Source organism: Bos javanicus, chromosome 27 (assembly GCF_032452875.1).
Source record: "Bos javanicus breed banteng chromosome 27, ARS-OSU_banteng_1.0, whole genome shotgun sequence".
Classification (NCBI taxonomy): Eukaryota; Metazoa; Chordata; class Mammalia; order Artiodactyla; family Bovidae; genus Bos; species Bos javanicus.
Genome location: NC_083894.1, coordinates 33,948,046 through 33,956,677, shown reverse-complemented (window position 1 = coordinate 33,956,677; position 8,632 = coordinate 33,948,046). Strand labels below are relative to the sequence as shown.

Genomic DNA, 8,632 nt, shown 5'->3' with positions numbered 1-8,632 from the left:
TCTCCTTTGAGCCTTTTGTGACATTTGACTGTTTCCCTCATTAATTAATGAGTTGAATAAAGTCTTTGAAATGTGTTCATTTTATATATCCACATGACCGTCATGGTTAGCCAAGAAAAGTATAGGTCATAAAACTAGTTTACATCCATGTTTACTAAATGATTAGCTTCAGTTTTGGAAACTATAGAAATCACAATTCTCGGATCCGTATATCAGAACAAGAAGATTTTTGAATCCTTGTTATCTGTATTTTGATTGAGGATCACACAGTGGATTTCAAAAAGCTTTGTTTAGACTGTATATGTAGTTGTACGTGTGTGTGCAGTCACTCAGTCATGTCCAACTTTTTTCGACCCCATGGACTGTAGCCTACCAGGCTCCTCTGTCTTGGTAGGCTACCAGGCAAGAATTTTTCAGGCAAGAATACTGAAGCAGGTTGCCATTTCCTATTCCAGGGGATAATCCCGACACAGGAATCGAACCCAAATCTCTCTGTCTCCTGCACTGACATGCAAATTCTTTACCACTGTGCCACCTGGGAAGTCATGTATGTACTTAATAAATGTTAGTAACCTGCACTGGTTTTTCATCTGTTAAAAAATAACAGGGGGACGTCTCTGGTGGTCCAATGGCTAGGACTCTGCACTCCCAATGCAGGGGGCCTGGGTTCGATCCCTGGTCAGGGAACTAGACCCCACATGTCACAACTAAGACCGGGCACATCCAAACCACTATTTTTTTTAATTAAAAAACAAAACAAAAACAAAGCCACCTCTTGGAGGACTTTTATAAAAATCCTTTTCATACTTCACAGGGTTATTGTGAAGGTGAAGCGGGTTAGTGCATACATGATCCTTGGTAGCACTTGGCACATGGGAAGCACCATGAAGTACTGATTGCTGCAATTATCTAGACCACAGCGCTCAGTACCCTATGATACAACTGTTAATGTCCATCTCCCTCTGCAATGTAAGGTCCTTTGGGATAGGAACTGCAGCACAAAGAACAATAAAACAAAAGCCAAGAAAGAACCTGGTAGACAGCCAACAGATTAACTGAATGGTGTAACAGAGGTTGGCAAATTTTTTTCATAAAGGACCAGAGAGTAACCTAGACTTTGCTGGTCACAAGGTCTCTGTCCAGCGACTTACCTCTGCTGTGCAGGCGGGGAAGCCACACGGATGTTACATAAATGAATGGGGGCGGCTGTTACAGTAAAACTTTACGGATGCTGAAATTTGAATTTAATATAATTTTACACAACATGAAATATTATTCATCTTCTGATTTTTTTCTGACCATTTAAACATGTAAAAGCCACTCTTAGCTTGAGGGCTGTATAAAAACAGGCAGTAGGCCGGACTTGGCCATCGGCCATGGTTTGCTGAGCCCCGAATTAGATGCTGGGTCCATCAAAGCCAAGAATTTTGTCTTCTTCATATAGCCTTTCATCCAGTCCTTCTAGTGGAATAGATGTTCAGATATTTGTGGGATTAGGCAACACGTGGACAAAGGCAAAAGGGAGACGTTTTAGGAGAGTAACTTACTGAATCGTTTCAGAAAGATTCAACCTGTAGTTTGACAGGAGGATGCAAGCGTGGCCAGGGCCTGGCCCGCGGGTGGGTGGGAAGGAGTGGTCCCACGCGCATCAGCCGAGTTTCTGTCATCATCACGCTTAACTGAAACCTTCAGTGACACTGATGCTTCTACAGCCTGCCCGTTGGCTGCCTCGAAACCTTTTCAGAACAAAATGGAATTATAAATAATTCTGAAGAGTCTAGGCTGGTCAGAAAACGAGACCTGAATCACATTGCAGGATCCCTTCTCCAGACAAGCTAGAAAACCTGTTGGACTTATTCTGTCGACACCGGTCAGTTTCATAGACCTGAACTGGGAATTTTCTAGAACTAGGAAACTGGCATCTTAGTGACCAAACACACAGAGGCCCATGAGTGTGATCCACCTACGAGACTGAAGAGGCTCTGGTGGGAGCTCCAGAGGCCGCAGGCTTCACCTCCGGGTGACCATGCCTCTCGCCTCCTCGCTCTCCAACCCCCTCCCAGGTGTCGTCTCCTGGACCAACAGAAGCATTTGCCTCCAGCCTCCCTGAAGACCACAGCCCCTAAACACTGTCACTGAAGTCATCGCCACAAAGGCATGGCCGTAGTTTTGCTTTGTGTTGTGTTAGTTGCTCAGTCGTGTCCGACTGTGCAATCCCATGGGCTGTAGCCTGCCAGACTCCTCTCTCCATGGGATTCTCTAGGCAAGAATACTGGAGTGGGTTGCTATGTCCTTCTCCAGGGGTCTTCCCAACCCAGGCATCAAACTCCGTCTTCCACATCTCAGGCAGATTCTTTACTGTCTGAGCCATCGTAATTCCATTTCATTTTTTGTGCCTCCAATTTCATTTAGGGCTCAGGCAAAGGTTATTGTGGAGGGCGAGCTTCCAAACAGGAATCCCATAAAAAGCAATATTTCTTAAGGCAGACCTATGACCAGATCAATTAGAAGAACATCTATGTCCAGAGAAACTCTCTGGAATATGAAAGAAACCAGGACAGAAACTGGAAAAGAGCTCAAGCTTTAAAGACACATTTATTTTTAAGATAATTAAATTTAAAAATGTTTAATTATTAAAAAATAAATTTAAAAAATTAAAAATTGAAGTGTTAATTTGCAATGTTTCAGGTGTACAGCAAAGCGATTCAGTTATATATATGTGCGTGTGTGTGTTTCCATTTAAAGCCATGGTTTTTCCAGTAGTCATGTACGGATGTGAGAGTTGGACTATAAAGAAGGCTGAGTGCCGAAGAATTAATGCTTTCAATTTGTGATGCTGGATAAGACTCTTGAGAGTCCCTCGGACTGCAAGGGGATCAAACCAGTCAATCCTAGAGGAAATCAACCCTGAATGTTCGTTGGAAAGACTGATGCTGAAGTTGAAGCTCCAATACTTTGGCCAACTGATGCGAAGACCCAACTCATTGGAAAAGACCCTGATGCTGGGAAAGATTGAAGGCAAAAGGAGAAAGGGGCGGTGGAGGTGGAGATGGTTAGATCAAATCACTGACTCGACAATGGACAAGTTTGAGCAAACTCCAGGAGATAGTGATGGACAGGGAAGCCTGGCATGCCACAGTCCTTGGGGTCTCACAACTTAGCAATTGAGCAACAACAACAACATATTCTTTTTCAGATTCTTTCCTATTATAGGTGATTACAAGATATTGAGTATAGTTCCCTGGGCTATTCAGGGAACTAAATAAGTAGGTCCTTGTTTATCTATTCGCTATACAGCAGTATATATGTGTTAATCCCAAACTCCTAACTTATCCCTCCTCCTTTTCCCCTTGGTAACCATAAGTTTGTCTGTGAGTCTCTTTCTGCTTTGTAAATAAGTTAATCCATATCATTTTTTGTAGGTTCCGCAGATAAATGATAACATATGGTATTTGCCTTCCTTTGTAAAGACACATTTAAAATGATAGAATGCCTAAACACTTACACGGTTTTAAAAAGAACATAGAGTCACAGACCAAGTCTCAACTCCTGGTATTTTATAGGTGAGGAAGGAGGGCCAGACAGTGACTGTCCAGAGCCCCACGGTCAGGCCAGGCCTTCAGCCAAGCTCTCTTTTTCCACTTGACTCTGGCTCTTAGCATAGAAGATGCAGACAGGGAACAAAGGGGGCCTTTCTTTCATCTAAGATGAATTATCATCACATAATGGTTTAAAAATTTTAAGGTAGGAGTTCCCTGCTGGTCTAGTGGTCGAGTGTCTGCTTGCTAATGAGGGGGACACGGGTTTGATCCCTGCTCTTGGAAGATCCCACGTGCCTCGGGGCGACTAAGCGCATGGGCCTCAACTTCTGGGCCCATGCCCCAGACCCTACGCTCCCAAGAGAAGCCACCGCAATGAGAAGCCCGAGCACCACAACTAGAGAGGAGCCCCCGACTGCCACAACTAGAGAAAGCCCTTGAGCGGCAAGGAAGACCCAGCACAGCCATACATAATAAATAAAAACAAAAAAATTTTTTTTTAATTTAAGGTACTACATCTTACTGGGAAAGAGATTACCCAAGATACCACCACCCAGCGACAACTGCAGTGATGTTTGTGTCTAAGACGGGGCGATGAGCTCCCGGTCCATCCTTATCCCTTTGTGCAGCTCGCCACACGAGCACAATCATGTTTGTAAAAAGGCGGGCAGCCTCGGCTTGCCACTTCCCTGTCCATCTGCAATTATTGCAAAATAAATTTAAATATTTAGGGAAGCCTGCAGTTATTGCCTGGAAAATCCCATGGGTGGAGGAGCCTGGTAGGCTGCAGTCCATGGAGTCGCAAAGAGTCAGACACGACTGAGCGACTTCACTTTCCCTTTTCACTTTCATTCATTGGAGAAGGAAATGGCAACCCACTCCAGTGTTCTTGCCTGGAGAATCCCAGGGATGGGGGAGCCTGGTGGGCTGCCATCTATGGGGTCCCACAGGGTCAGACACGACTGAAGCGACTTAGCAGCAGCAGCAGCAGTTATTTCAACAAATATTCCAACCGACCAATTATTTTCCCAAACCTCTGGAATTCTCTGATTTCTACCCGCTTGACATTGGGGTGAACCTTCCTGCTTTTTTCTTACATTTATGTCTTCAGTTCAAACGCTCAGATTCAACTTCAAATTTTATCACCCTTTTGCAAATATATGGGCCCCTCGGGACGTAGTCACTGACCTCAGACACGTGGATTAACGGTTTGTGGTTACCAGGGTGAGGGATGGCTTATGTGGTCATAGAAAATCACCCCCATCTTGTGAAGACTTACATCAGATCTCAGTGGCTGCAGCTACAACTGCTCATCATTTGGAACTGAACTGTAAAAAGAGAGTTAAGTACAATCGAGGAGAATTCTTGCTTATAACAGAGGAAGTATGTGCTTATTTGCTAAGTTGTGTTCGAGTCTTAGCGACCCCGTGAACTACAGACCACCAGGCCCCTCTGTCCATGGGACTCTCCAAGCAAGAATACTGGAGTGGGTAGCCATTCCCTTCTCCAAGAGATCTTCCCCACCCAGGGACTGAATCCAGGTCTCCTGCATGGCAGGCGGATTCCTTACTGTCTGAGCCACCAAGGAAGCCCCTATAACAAGAGGAGGTTTCAGATGTGGGTTGGGTTCAATTTTTTAAAGCAATGATCGCAAAACAGAAGTGGGGCTTCTGAACCCAAGTAACTCTCCCTCCGCTGCCAGAGAGGGGGAGGAGGGGTTTGGGGAAGGAAAAAAGACTTATGCTTTTATTTATTTTTTAACACACTTCATTTTTTAGAGCAGTTTTAGGTTCAGAGGATTTTCTTCTTCATATACTTGCCTGTTAGCTTCCTGTTTCCTTCTTTAGAACCCTCTCAGCTATCTTATTTTTCTTGCCTCATTGCTTTATAGTGATAAATAGAAATGATAAAAATGAACATCTGTACCCTATTCTTATTCCATATTTTACCACTAAGCATAATAATAGCTATAAGTTTTTCATAGATAACTTTTTAAAAAATTTAAATATATTAAAAAAAATTTTTTTACAATGCTGTGTTGGTTTCTGCCATGTAATACGCAAATCAGCATTAGAAAGAAATGGTTGTAATGTCCTCTTTCCTAAATGCAGCTTCATGTGCTAAAGTTTTGATTTCTTTAAGTTACTATAAACTGTGGTTGCTGGTTACTAACTCTATAGTTTACTTTTAAAAGATGGATAATGTGAACGGAAGTTATTTTTTCTTCCCATGAAACCCTGAGTCCACAACCCCTTTTGCCCCAATACCCTAAAGTCAGTGGCTTTCAAACTTTTTCTTTGGCCTTTTAAGGCCCCCAAGCTAAGACATTAAAAAAAATTGCAAGCCAGTACACACGTGTGCATGTTTAAGTGAAATAAAAGCCTCACGAAACAATGTTTGCCTTCACTCTTTACTCTTACAAAAGCAGTTTTCTGCAGTTTTCTAACCCATATCGTCTTAAGTGGGTTTTGACCTGCCAGTTTAAAAACCACGGTCCGAAAGGCTGACTGTAAGCTGTGAGACTGGGGCCCCCCAGTGACCAGGCTCACACATCTGCATTAGAGACTGATGCAGCAAATAAAATCACGTTTTGTATTATTTTCTTTTTTTCTTCCTTCCTTCCTTCCTCCCTGCATCCCTCCTTCTTTCGTTTCTTTCTGGCCTCACGGTGAAGCTTATGGAATCTTAGTTCCCCAACTATGGGTTGAACCCGGGCCCTTGATGGTGATAGCACAGAGTCCTAACCCGTGGACCACCAAGGAATTCCCCAACGTATTTTTGCCTAAAACTGATGTTACCAAGATCAATTGAAAGGGAGAAAGAAAAATAATGTCAGGGAAAAAAAAAATCAGGATTTCATAAAAGACACATTTTCAGTGCCAGTTTTCCAGTGAAGTAGAAGGCACATCATGGTATGTCACCACAAGGTCTGGACTGGTCTGTCTGGGGATGCAGAGACTTTAGTAAAATACTGCGAGTATGCCTGAATGCACCAAATTCGCTCATTGTGCTGTAAGTTTTGGTATCTAGCACCAAAATGCCTTTTTGAACCTACAGAGTGTCTTGTGGTTGAATATTTGTGATTATGAGCTTGCGTATTTTAAGACCTGGACACATTTAGTCAGCTTATTCTCAGAAATGCAGACAAGACAGGCTGGCCTCCTTCACGGGGCGTGCAACTGAGCTGCTGGGTCTGCGGGCACGTTAGTGGGGGAACGTTGGGCAGTGGGTCCAGCAGCTGTAGTTCAGGCGGGAGGACAAGAGCACAGCCGTTCTGGAAAAGGACCAGGGAACGGCGTGGGGCAAAACAGGTCTTGGAAACTTAAAACAAAGATTCTGAGGCCTGAGTCCAGAGAAAAAGAAAACCAGCTAGAAGGAATAAAAGATGCACTTTATCTCTGTTACACTCACGAGTATACCTAGTTGCCACAAGACAAGAAGCTCCACTATAAATTTTAACCTTCTCTCTGTTCTGGTGCTTTATTGCAGAAAATGGTCATGTATTTCTCTCCCCTCAGAGAAGCCTTTCCTGTTCCTGACAGCCACCAAAAGAGCCACTTGAAGTTGAAGAAGTATGAAGATTTCTAGAAATTATCAGTAATCATAAGGCAAACCCAGTCAAGAACCTGCCTGCAATGCCGGAGACTCAGGTTTGACCCCTGGGTGGGGAAGATCCCCTGGAGGAGGGCATGGCAACCCACTCCAGTGTTCTTGCCTGGAGAATCCCAGGGACAGAGGAGCCTGGCAGGTTACAGTCCATGGGGCGCAAAGAGTCGGACACGACTGAGCGACTAACACTTTCACTTCTGCTCCTTCTACTCCAGGAGCTGGCACTTTTTTCCACCTTCAGTCTTGGGCACAAACTATCTATTTTATTAAAAAGCACAGCTGTCTAATTAAAAGCTTTTCTTGCCTGAGTCTTGGGGAAGCGATACCCATTTCTATGGTATTGCTGTCTGAGGATCTGGAAAGGGCCCAGTAACATGACACTTTCACTCTTGGGGGAGGCCTCAGAGGATAGAACCCAGCTTGTCCATCCTGCGGACAAAGCTGAGCCAGGGAGCTGCAATGGCCAGAGAACACAAGGGCATGGGCTTGGTCGTTCACCTGGGACTTGGGTCCAGGCCTCTTCCCTTCCCAGGTGATGTGGGCTGGCGTTCACGTCTCTAAACTGTAGCCACAGTGAACACGGCAAAAAGTCTGGTGGATCCACCATCTTATGGCAAGTCCACTACTCTCAGGGCATCTCACAACAGGCGTTTTCAGAATGATTTTCAAAGAAAACCTGCGGGACTGTGACCTTCTAGTTAGCACTCGAGGCAGACTTGTAAAATCACAGATCACAGGAAAGGGCCTGCTAGCATCCTTAGTGCAAAGGAGGGGTTAAGGGCCTGGTCAAGGTAGCTGACCAAAACCAGGACTAGAAAGCACATCTCAGCCTTCATGCTAAAGCTCTTTCTGCAAACAAGGAGGGCAGAAAGGAGAACCGGAGCTCTGATTTCCCTCCCGGTGCCTTCCCAAGACAACAATGAATTATGCATCTTTAGGTTTTGTGTTCTTATTAAACTTTGGTGAGATGATTATGCAGTGGCTTCTCTGACATTCACTGAAATACTCTCACTTGAGATGAGAAAACAGCAAGAAAATTCACTTGGTGAAGACAGAGTTGCTCCTGAGTCCTGGTGAGGAACGTTTTCCAAAGTGTGCCCGACACGACACGTAGTGGCCTGAAGAAAAGTGGGATTTGAGATCAAAGAGACCTGGGTTCACACGCCAGCTGTGCTCCTGGCTGATTGATGTGAAGGGCTTTTTAGTTTCTGGGGAAAGAATAGCTTCCATTAGCATACTGTTTATAGTGGAGTTTCATGGAAACTTCAAAACATTTCTGTTTAGGTGACTAGCCTCAGAGATTTTATTTTTCTCTATTTAATTTTTATGAAAGTGAAAGTCGCTCAGTTGTGTCCGACTCTGCGACCCCATGGACTATACAATCCATGGAATTCTCCAGGCTAGAATACTGGAGTGGGCAGCCTTTCCCTTCCCCGGGGGATCTTCCCAACCCAGGGATTGAACCCAGGTCTCTCTCATTGCAG

At 44.4% G+C, this 8,632-nt stretch overlaps 1 non-coding gene across 1 annotated transcript; it reads left to right on the top strand.

Annotated features, from left to right (window-relative positions):
• Positions 1–614: 614 nt before the first annotated feature.
• On the top strand, positions 615–687 carry TRNAG-CCC (transfer RNA glycine (anticodon CCC)). Its single transcript has one exon. It is a non-coding gene; the product is annotated as a tRNA-Gly (tRNA).
• Positions 688–8,632: the final 7,945 nt, after the last annotated feature.